The following is an 11,789-nucleotide window of genomic DNA, read 5'->3' on the forward strand; positions in this document are numbered from 1 at the left end:
GCTTGCTTCCTGTGGATATTCAAGAAACATGTTCAGTTGTCCTCACTCAAGGAAAGGAGATTCTAATGAAATCCAGTAGGTGGGAGCCAGGGAAGGCTGCTCAACAGCCTACAAGGTAGAAAGCAGGCTAGTAGAAATTGTAAATATCAGGTTAAAACAGCAACCAATAGTATGTCTGTGTTATCTCGTTCATCCTAGGGCCTGTACACATGCAAGCAACCCAACAAACCAGCAGCCAACACAAGAAAGACAAAGGCATGGCACGGACTCCCAGGCACGAGCCAAGCTGACTCACTTACCGGAGGCTGACTTACGGGAAAAGAGAAGCCAGCATTTGATCTATGCACAAGTCTTCAGGAAAGCCCGGCTTCAGGGAAGCTGGGTGTCCTATACAGAGCGATTAAGCAGCATGAAATACATCTGCAGCCACACCCTCTTCCTTCCTATGCTTTCCAATACCGAGCAATTCCTGTCCCGTGGATAGTGTTTAGGAAAATTAGAGGTGGAGAGGTGGCAGGCGACAAGGGGAAATGGTGTGCATGGGTCGCATTAGCTACTGTCTCTGCCACTTTGGTTGACGCACTTTCCTCTCTTTGGTCCCCGTGTCTTCGTCAGTGAGATGCAGGGGTGGGATTGGTGACTTTGCAATTACTCTTTGTGCTAAAGTCATGATGATTCGTAGGAAGGTAAGATTGACATTCGCTGTGGAAGACCTATTCTCCCGGTGACTGGGCTAAGCAGAAGAGTGTAGACTTTGAGACTCCTCTGATTGAGAATTAGAGATGTCTACAGACCCACGTTGGAAGTGTCTTTTCATTACTTCTATATGCTTTGTGGCTAGTTAATTGAATGGAAGCAGCGGTAGTCATCTCAGTAGGTTAATGATAGATTACATAAGGTATCGAAGACTCTCAAACACAGAGTAAGTAAGTGCGTCACTAAATGGAAACTGTTGTTATTATTGGGTAGGGTGGTGGGGTCTGCAGTAGTGAATTAAAATGAATCAGAAGTGTTCTTTAAAAGAGAGGAACTTAACAATCTGTCAGAGTAAGTGGTAAGAGACAGAGAGTGTGGTCAAATGCTGGACAGCATAATGCCCACTGAGACACAGACATGGCCGTGTTTGGAAAGAAGATGGTTTCAACTGGAGACCAGAGGAGGCTTTGCTGGGTGGAAAAAAAAATGAGGCATGGGGCGGTGGCATCCTAGCATATGTTGGGAAACAAGATCCCACAGAATACCTAATGTCCTACCTGACAGCAACAATCCTGCCCGAAGCACCATACATATTCTGTATCTATCTAAAAGGGATACTTGGCAATAGCATATCATGGCACAGATGAGGAGAGGAGGGACAAAGAAGAGCAAGAGTGCCTGTTGAGTATCTTTCTAACTAGTAACTCAAATAGGGAACCTAAGGAGTAAACGTCTTCTAGTCAACCCTGTTTGCTGTACAAGGCTCACCCCCAAGATGTGTAAGCTTGCCCTCTCCAAGGGCTTGCCCAAAGCAAGGCTGCTTGCATAGGAGGTCTGTAAGACCTGAGTGAAGAGCAGGAGCAGACAGAGGAACAGAAGAGGCAGGGCCCACAAAGGCTACAGGCTCGCTGTTAAGGCTGATGCCTTCTCACTTACACGAGGCACTGAGGGTGAGGTGGAAGGTCCTGCCAACACTTGGCATGAACGGACTTGGGCTATTCTAGTTTTGCAATGAACCTATTTTGGTATCTTTTACTTTATAGGTTGTAATGGGATTAGACAGGAAATCACAGGTAAAGAAAGGGCCTATTGCAAAATACGGTGTTCCATAATAATAGCTGCTACTGTCGATGCTTTCAAAAAATCAGAAAGCAAGGGAAGAAAGGAAAGTCTTTGCCAGGGTCTTTGGAGAAATGATGACAAAGTTGAATGATTCCCTGAGCTGTTGGAATGTAGGAACAACTGACCAGGGACCAGTTCAGGCTCTTTGTTTCGACCATCTTCAGCCCCAGGAGTCTGGGCTGGGGCTGATAAACAGAGCCAGAGACATATCCGGTATGTATTTCAGCAGCCCCTCCTTGGAGAGGACGCCAAAGCAGGTTTGTTGTGGGAAGCCCTCGGGGAACTGAGAGGAAGAGCTTGGGAGGACATGTGGGAAACCAAGCCAGCCAAGAGAAATGAAAAACACATTAGCTGGTGTGAAGGGAAGACGAGGGTGCAGAGCTGCGGTCCGATTCATAGCTTTAAATGTTTCCGTCATCCACAGCAGAAAGGTAAAAAGAGCCAGAAACTCTGCAGGGCCGGCTCAGACCCAAACCTTACGTCCCTGCAGGAAGACATCTCTGGGCCTTTCTGTCACACAGTGATTAAACCTCGACAAACCATCACTCCGATGGTAGAGCTTGCACAGGTTGGCCTCTAGGTTGGTCTGAAGAGAGGACAAACTTTTTGGGCATGGCGTCTTTTCTGCCAGGGAGCTGCCTGTGGTTTGTTGAGCACAGCTATTGACCTCTTTTGGGACTCTGATTCCTTAACAAGGCATCTAAATGGGACATTATGGAGTCTTTTCTAGGTTTAAAAATATGTGGGGTGTGGGGGAGGAAGAGAGAGCACAAACATTTCTTAAGTAGAACTGGTTGCCAAGTACTTTACATATTTATGCATAGCACATCTCTGAGTCCTCACGGCTTCCCTTTAAAGAAGGCACTCATTCTGGCTTAGTTGTGAGGAATATGAGGCCCTCAGAGGTTTGAGACATAGCCAAGGTTACACAAAGTTGAGATTTAAAGTCGTATCTATTGCTCTTCAAAGAACACAATAGAATTGTAGCAATAGGTATATTTGTGCTCTGCAAATGCCATTGATAAAAAAGTATATTCAGAATGTATTGTTTCCTTTATGCAGTCCTTTGAGTATGAAATGGCCCCCATAGGCCCACGTGTTGGAACATTCGGGACCCCAGTTGGTGATGCTATTCTGGGATCCTAGGAGCTAGAGCCTTGCTGGGAGCCGTGGGTCACTGGGGTGGGTTTTGATGGGATGTAGTTCAGCCTCACTTTCTGCCTGTGCTCTACTTCTGGACCAATGCAATGAGATCAGCTACCCTATATACTTGCAGCCATGCCTTTGCCTGCTGTGAAAGGCTATATCCCCTCAAACCGTACACCCAAATAAACCCTACCTCCCTGAAGTTGCCTTTTGTCAGGTATTGTTATTACAGCAATGAGAAAGAAATCAATATACCTCAGTCTGTCTCATGGCCCAGCTTTGGATATTTTAGAGGAAAGAGCTCTGATTTTGGAAGTGGGACAGGCTGATCCATTCTCCTTGCTGAATTCTACAGTCCCTGATGTTATCACATTGGGGCCTTGAAATGGGTCATGGCATGTCACTTTATGTCATAGAAACAGACAAACATTGCTAATGAGGGACACGGTTCCCAAATCATGGGAGGTTGATTTTATGACGTGGTACTCCATGCCGTTTCTTCTTTCCCATGAGCTGAGAGAATACACACTTATAAGCAGATGGTGACCTGACATTGTTTGGAAATGGGAGAGCAGCTAGTATCTCGCTGGTCTGGCATAGACCATCAGGGGTGTTATAACTTGGAGCAATGACAGCCCTGCTCTGTCCAGCTGAGTAGAATCTCCTGTGGTTTCAGGAGGTCCTCTGTGTAATTTTGGTAACCGTAGCCTGAGAACTTCTCACTTAAACTGTTGCCCAGGCGACACTTAAACTTCTCCCTTGGGCTTTGGCAAGAGTATGGCGAGAGTAAGCACAAAGTCAGATCTCTAGAAGGCCGGAGCACCAAGCATGGGGCTGAATTTCACTTCCATTGCTATAATCAGGATAGTTTTTGCCTTGTCTGGTGAACTGTTGGGTGTGGTTAAACAAGAAGCTTGCCTTGGCTCTGCCACTTGGAGGGCTGGGGGAAAAGGCCTGTGCACTCTCTGATCCTGTATCTGGTTTTTGACTGTAGCATGCTTTGGTCTGGAGATTAAATGACTAATAGAACCAATAAACCTGTGCCATTGCCCTGACCCATGTGTTTTCTGGAAGTCTCTGCTCCTTGCCGTGGCTACTCCCCAACACTGACCACTGACTGAGCTGGCTGGCAAGATAAGGCTATCCTAGCTCTTTTCCAGTTTCCGCAGCAAACCCCAGGTTAGCTTTTTATGCCGTGATAATCCCAATCAAGGAGCTACTTGGCTTTAATTTCAAAACATCCCTTTCTCCTCTGTGTTAGGGCTATGGCCAACCCAAGCCTATCCAGCAAAGTCTCCTTTGGGCAGAGATGCAAGTCCTTCAGTCTGTAGGACAGAAGCAAGCATGACAGTGGCAGTTACCGTGATCTTGACAGATAATACCTGTCTAGGTTTCTTCTTCCTCCGTTGGTGTTTGCCAGTAGAGATCTATTGGCATTTTGTGTGGGAAGATACTTTATTGTCTTGCAGGAAGTTCCGAATTCTTGGCCCCTAGCCACAAAATGCCATTAAACCAGCTTCGTCATGGTGACAACTCCAAACACCCCCACACATATGTAGGAGGCCACATTAGCTGAGTGTTCCTTGGGTCTGAATTTCCAATACCCCAGCTAACCAGAACTTCAGAACAGCTTCAAGGGGAAGCTGAGCACACCCCTGACCTGTTGGGGACCTGCACTGTTTGGGTTTAGGTTTATTCAACCCATGGCAATGTATAAAAGACCTTGCTTGGTCAAAGCCTCCTGTGGCTAAAATAAAAAAGTGTGAAGCCACTGGCCTGGCTCAGAGGCTGCTAAATGACAGCCTCTGAGTCCAGAGCACTTTGCAGATGTGTTTTGTTTGGCATGGGATTTTTGAGATAGTTGGGGCTAATATAAAAAAAAATTCAGATTTTTTAGCTTTGGGAGGAAATAGATATTCAAAACAAGGGAACAAAAAGGCCTGGCAACACGGGCTCCAGATCTCCACAAGGGTGATTGGGTGGCTGCTGGCTGATTGAGGTTGCCCCCTTAGGGAGAGCTCCCTTTGCCTTCCTCCCTGTCCTTGCATTCCCTGGATATCTGCAGGGAATGCTGGGATGAGACCACTGCTTTGCAATCTAGAATATCAGGGAGAACCTTTGAAATTCCAAGGCAGAAGCCCTAAACCAGACTACCTTGCAAATCTCTGAAGTGAGGCCCAGGTATTACTATTTTAAAATCCCCCTCAGGTGATTTTACTGTCAGGAAAGGGATACTCACCCGACTCCAGGTGATATCAAATTTGGAAACCTGCCCTTGAAGTCTATCTCTCTAGAGGGGCTTTCTTTTCCTCTTCCCATTCTCCCTGTATCCCCAGCTCCTTCTTCTGCCCTTGCTGTTGCACAGACACACCCTATAAATTCTCATATCCAGTTGTTGAAGTCTTCCTGGGAGGTACACTAGCTCCGACTTCCAAGGTTCTCTCTAACTGGAACCAGTTAGCGATGTTCTTTCCATAAGGCTCCTAAAAAGCTTAGACCTCTCTGCTGGGGCCTCAGCCATCCTCACAGGAAAACTCTACACTCACCAGCTCCCCTCAGCCTCTGCCACAGAAGCAAATCAAAGCTCCTGCCTGATCCTTCACATCTGGAGGGATAATTTCAGGGACCCCGACTCTCCTCTCTCTCTCTCTCTCTCTCTCTCTCTCTCTCTCTCTCTCTCTCTCTCTCTCTCTCTCTCTCTCTCTCTCTCTCTCTCTGTGGTGAGATGTCAAAAGCATCCATGAAGCAGGCACTCTCAGCTTTGGTACTCCTGACAATTTAGGATGGTCTGCTTTCTGCTTTGGGTAATGTGCATCAGTAGGTACTCAGCAACACCTGTCCTAGTTCCCTTCAGGACAGATCCATTGAATGCCACTTCTGGAAAGTCATTAGGGCAGGGATGAAATGTGTGGATATGCATGACTATCCATGACTATGCAGGATCTATGCCATGACTATATCCAGGTCTCTGCCACGACTCCTCCTGGACTTCTGGCATCCCTCTTCCCCTTTATGGTCCTGCCTCAGGATCTGCATGTGGGTTGGTTCCACCTGCAGATATCAAAACCACGGTGCTCAAGTCCCTTCTGAAACCGGGAAAAGTGTTTGAATACAGCCTTCTCTCTTCTCTCTATACAGATGAGGTCCTCTTTTGCTTACTTATTATATATAATACCTTGTCAAGTTACCATAAAGAGTTGAATTGTTTGGGGAATAAGGACAAGGGAAAAGACTGTTCATATTCAGCATGGATGTCCTTTTTCCTGAATATTTATGATCTGAATATTTCTTATATTCAGTTGATTGCCATGGCAAGAGGCAGGGACTAGTCACTTGATAAATCGGCATCCTTTCCGGCATCCTTTGATTCCTCTGGTTGTCTCAGTTGAGACATTACTATATCTTACCACATGAAACATCTAGAGCCTCTCCCTTCCCTCCCTCCCATCACCATGTGTCTTGCCTCTCCTTCCCATCTCTGATGAGGACGGCTGCAGTGGTTTCATTCTTCCAATTATAATCCATACTTCTCACTGTACCCAGGAGCCTTTAAGAACTGTAAGCCAGATTGTGCCATTTATGTAAGAGACTTCAAACACTTCCCCTATTTAGGGTAAACTCTGTAGTCCTTACTAAGGTCCATGAAGATGAGCTGGCCCCAAACAACTCTCTCAGCAATTCCCTGATAATATCTTCTTTATATCATGCCAGCCATATTTGCTGCCTTCCACTCCTTGTCCATTCTCTCTGCCTTTCTTCTTCTTCTTTTTCTTCTTCTTCTTCTTTTTCTTCTTCTTCTTCTTCTTCTTCTTCTTCTTCTTCTTCTTCTTCTTCTTCTTCTTCTTCTTCTTCTTCTTCTTCTTCTTCTTCTTCCTCCTCCTCCTCCTCCTCTTCCTCATCCTCTTCCTCCTCCTCCTCTTCCTCCTTCTTCTCCTCTTCCTCCTCCTTCTCCTCCTCCCTCTTCTCTTCCTCCTCTTCTTTTTAAGATCTTAGACTTTACAGTTGGTTTCATCTCCAGCTTTTGATTTTAGGTTGAGTACTGTTTTACCTCCCAAGTCCCAAGTTACTAAATGTTCATAAGATAAGGTAAATGAATGCATCACAAAATATCTTTTAAGCAAATTATTACAAACTAAAATTACCACATTCATCTTTCCATATCCTTGTTATTGTGTGTTTTATTCCATGAGTATGTTTGGTATCAAAACCTTGTTCTTCTCTCTTGCTGGGTCCTAGCACAGGGTCTTGCACATGCTATGAGCGCAGTAATTCCCTGGAAGGGATGGACGGCTACAGAGTGTTATGTTTCAGGGATTAGGCTCCTCAGTGCTTAAATGGCAAATATTGACTGATGTTCTTGACAGAGTGGCATTTCATGATGCCCTAAAGGCTCCAAATCAGCGAACTGTCCATCTGCAGCAGGCCACTAGGAATTCCATAGTCACTCAAGGACTATTACTATCGTTGTGTTTCTGTGTTTGGTTGTATTTCTTAACACCTTAGGGAGATGGAAACCTAGAGGTGTTCACTTGATGAGCTAGGGAACACACCAATTAACATTGTGTTTTGATCACCAAGTGCTATGCATCATATTAACATAAATTAGGCTGAGATGATAACTCAGTCAGTAAAATGTTGGCAGTAAAAGCTTGATGACCTTAACTTGAGTCTCAGAATTTACATTAAAAAAAAAAAAGTCTGGATGTGGTGATATGCGCACAATACCAGGGCTTTGGAAGTAGAGACAGATAGATTCTTGGGGCTCACAGGCCAGCTAACTGAGTGTAGGAAAGATATACAGAGTTTTCCTGTAGTTCCATGCATGCTTCAGTGCTACACACACACACACACACACACACACACAGAGAGAGAGAGAGAGAAAGAGAGAGAATAGATTTCTGCATTCTTGATAAGCAGAGCAAGCCACCTTGAGCCACTGGTGAAAAGCCTGGTGTTCTTGTGGGCCAGACTTGCCTGCTCTGGTGCTTAGTCCAAAGCTCTGGCCATGATTTGGATGTTGTAGGAAGATGGAGACTTGATTTTCATCAAAAGCACACAGGGTTAGCAGAAAATTTGGTGTCCAGAGTCTGTGATACTTCCTCCTGTCTATTTTCAAAGGAGAATTGCATTATTCAGGGGAATATTATACTCTCTTAAGCTAAATTAGAGATGGCTTAATGGTGAGTAAGCTTTCATGATCCATCAGCATGGTATAGAGGGAATAGCCCTTGAAACTGAGTCGTTCAATGTTATTAGAAAGGAGAGATGAAAAGCTAAAAGGAAAAAAAGGAGACAGAAGGATATAAGAAAGGATAGGTGCCCTGCAAGTACAAACTGTGACTGAGACTAATCAGCAACCTCAAAGTTCAAGGCAAAGAAGACTGGTAAAGGTGGGAGTGAGGGGCTTCTGTGGTTTTTGTCTCCCTCTGCTAAGAATTTGGCAGGTGACACCATACAAGTGCCCTCCCCTTCCAGTCTTACATACAATGAAAGACTAGATCGAATGAACACAGATTCTCAGTTTTGTATATAGTTGTCATTTTGTCTCAAACCTACAAGCTGTCTCCTGACTTGAAATGAAGGCATGGCCTAACACTTTCCCTGCCCCCCATGACAGACAGAGACAACAGCAACAAACTTAGAAGGCGATTCCTCTCCTTAGGCACTTAAGGAAGCTCCTGAGGACCCCTGAACACCACACCACTTCTATGCTTAGACCCCTATATCCAAACATGTTCGGTTAGAACTGAGCGTAAAAGTCTTTACATCTATATACATGATTTTTGAAGATTACAAGAATACCATTATGTACAAGTCTCAAAAAAAAAAGCCTAAGAGATGATGTTCTCAAATTACTAGCAAGGAAAACAAGACTTTCTAGGAATAAGTGACCACCCCAAAGTCACCTGTCATGCCAGTCAGCAGACTTACATTCTCAGATCCTTTCCTACAAATTTCTTCCAGCTCAACACCCCAGGGACCTGCGTACTCTAGTGCCCTATCCTGTTGCTTCAAGGCAGGTTGGCTAATGGGAGTCAATGACTGGATGTTGGGCATGAGAATGGGAGAGGCTGGATGTTTCTTCCGTACTTTCTGCGGCTTTGCATGCTGGGTGCCTCTAGGTCCTGTCAAATGTCTTGCTTTCCAGGATCTGATAATACCATTTTCTATGTTCCTCCAGGTTCAAGAGCAAGAACATCTCCATGTTAATCTGAGTGGTGCCCAGCTCCCATTTAGCTTCTTCATTTTTTTGGTCACACGTGCATTTGATTTTGCATCTGGGATTTCCCTTACTTTATCCATGGCACCTATGTTCCAAGCCTTCCAAGTGGGCACCTGAGGCAGAGGGTAGTGCTGAACCCTATAAATAACGGAGTGGAGGAATACATACTTAGCAGAGTGAGGGTTGGATATATAGGGTGGATACTCTGGACAAAGTTCTAAGTGGGGTGGAGAAGGATACAATAAGAGGTCATCATGCTGCACACATATTTTTTTGGAATTTTTCATTTAATATTTTTTGGCCATGTTTAGTCACCGATAACTAAAACCAAAGAACAGCAAGTAAAGGACGAAGTGGGAGAAATAGTTTATCCAGTTTCTTAGGCCAACATACCTGGAAGCTGTATTCCTGGTTCTCAAAATAAGTTGCTGGGTTGTGCAATTTCCTACGAGAGAGAGAGAGAGAGAGAGAGAGAGAGAGAGAGAGAGAGAGAGAGAGAGAGAGAGAGAGAGAACAATTCTACTATTACTGAAACCTCTGTAGTCTTGGCCCTCTAGCTTCTAGCATAGAGATTGATGTCGCAGGCACTGCTGTACTGTGTAGTGCATTCTGTGTCTAAAGCAGTAGGAGGCACACAGAGAGTCTTGAGAGAGCCTGATTGGGTCACAGTTCATCATCTGTGCTTTACAAGGCTTTGTACTTCCATTATATTTTATGTGTACATCCTTGTTCAGTTGTGAGCTAGCGAAGGATAGGGAACTGCCATGGACTGAACTGTGTTCTTACGAAACTCAGTTTTCATCCCTGGGTCTCAGCACCTCGGAACATGGACTGTATTTAGAAAGACTTTGGAAGAGGAGGTGAAGCTAAAAAAAACCTGTTAAGATGGTCCTTAGTACACCCAGGTTGTTTCTGGTGTAAGAAGAGAGGTACTGAAAGTGGATATATCCAGAAAAATATACCACATGAAGCAGCAACAGTGGGTTGGGCATGCGCAGAGACTCAGGAACCCAGCCCTGCAGATACCCTGATCTTAGTCTTTTCAGCCTTCAGAGTGGTAAGAAGATCAGAAGTGCCCATCAGTTAAGCTACCTATCCCGAAATACTCTGTTATGGCCACCCAATAAACTAATGCCGGAACTAGAACTTTTGTTTATTCATGTGGCGAACACTTAGGAACATCCACTATGCCCTGATTCGTATAAAAGGATGTGTAAGACTGATAAAGAGAGACAAAGCATGCCCTCTGCTCCCAGGAAGCTTTAAGTCTGGTGGGAGAGACTGATGATCAGAGGATGACCAAGCCAGGACAATTCGTGCTGAGAAAGAGGGGGGATCGTATGCTCAGAGTCAGCTGAGATGGGAGTGGATAAGAAGGAGACATCCAGAAGTATCTGTCTCTGACAGTCCCGCTGTGCTCATGGCCAGTACTCTGCAATGCTGCCGACTCTTACCAAAGGAGTGTTAGACAGGCTGCTACCGTGACTCAATACCTGGAACAATAAAAAGGGGAAAGTTATTCTAGTTGACAGGTTTCAAAGGCTTCCGCCCATGCCTGGATGGCTTTATTGTTTTGGGGCCCATGGAGAGGCAAACAGTTCATGGAGAGAGAGAGTGTGTGAGAGAAAGCGGTTGGTTCACAGGACATGAGCCAGGAACCAAGGAAGAGTCTCAGGAAGGGAGGAGCAGGGCCAAGTTAACCTCTTTACATACCCCCTTTCCCACATGGATCTGTTTCCCCCTAAGTGGGTCCCACCTCCTACAATCTCACAGCTTCCTAAGAGTCCACTGAAATCTTGAATGCAGTAATAGATTATAACACTAATTAGGTCAGAGCCCCTGTGAGCCAGAGATCCACACAGACTCCCTCAGGTCTGCTCTGTCAGTCTTCTGGAATCCCACAGTTGAAGCTGACAATCAAGATCTCTCATTGCAGAAAGCGGTCCTGTTTCCATTTTCCATGTGGAATAGCATTTTTTTTTCAAGTTAAGCAAAGAGCAGAGGGTCTGGCTGCTGTGTGTAGACTGTATAGAGTATCCGGGAACAGAGACAGTAGACCAGCTGGTAGATGGAGAGGAAAGGAAGTGGCTTCTCGCTTCAGCCTTGTCACACGCTGGTTGTGATCTGGGTCCACACCCTTCCCCTCTCTGGAGCTTCATTATCTCATCTTCGAAATAGAGAGATGGGGGTATTTATCTCGTCGGTCCCTTGTAGCTCTGTGGAATCTTTCCCCAAATCTAACAATGCTGAAAGGAAACAGAGAGGACAGGGAAAGAGGAAAGGGTGAAAGACGGAGAGAGGAAGGTCAGGTTGGCAAGCAAGGGCAGAAAACAAAACAGAAAAAAGCCAAAAAGATAAAACAAATAAGAGAGAGAGACAGAGAGAGACAGAGACAGAGAGACAGACAGAGGAGGGGAGGGAGGGGGTGGAGAGGGAGAGAACTAGTAAACTGGAGAGAGAGGGGGCAGGGGAAAAGGAATGGGGAGAGGAGAGGAGAAGAGGAGAGGGGAGGAAGAGGGGAGGAGAGGGAGAGGGAAGAGAGAGGGGAGAGAGAGGAGAGAGAGGAGAGAGAGGAGAGAGAGAGGGGGAGAGAGAGAGAGAG

Source organism: Mus caroli, chromosome 18, assembly GCF_900094665.2.
Source record: "Mus caroli chromosome 18, CAROLI_EIJ_v1.1, whole genome shotgun sequence".
NCBI lineage: Eukaryota > Metazoa > Chordata > Mammalia > Rodentia > Muridae > Mus > Mus caroli.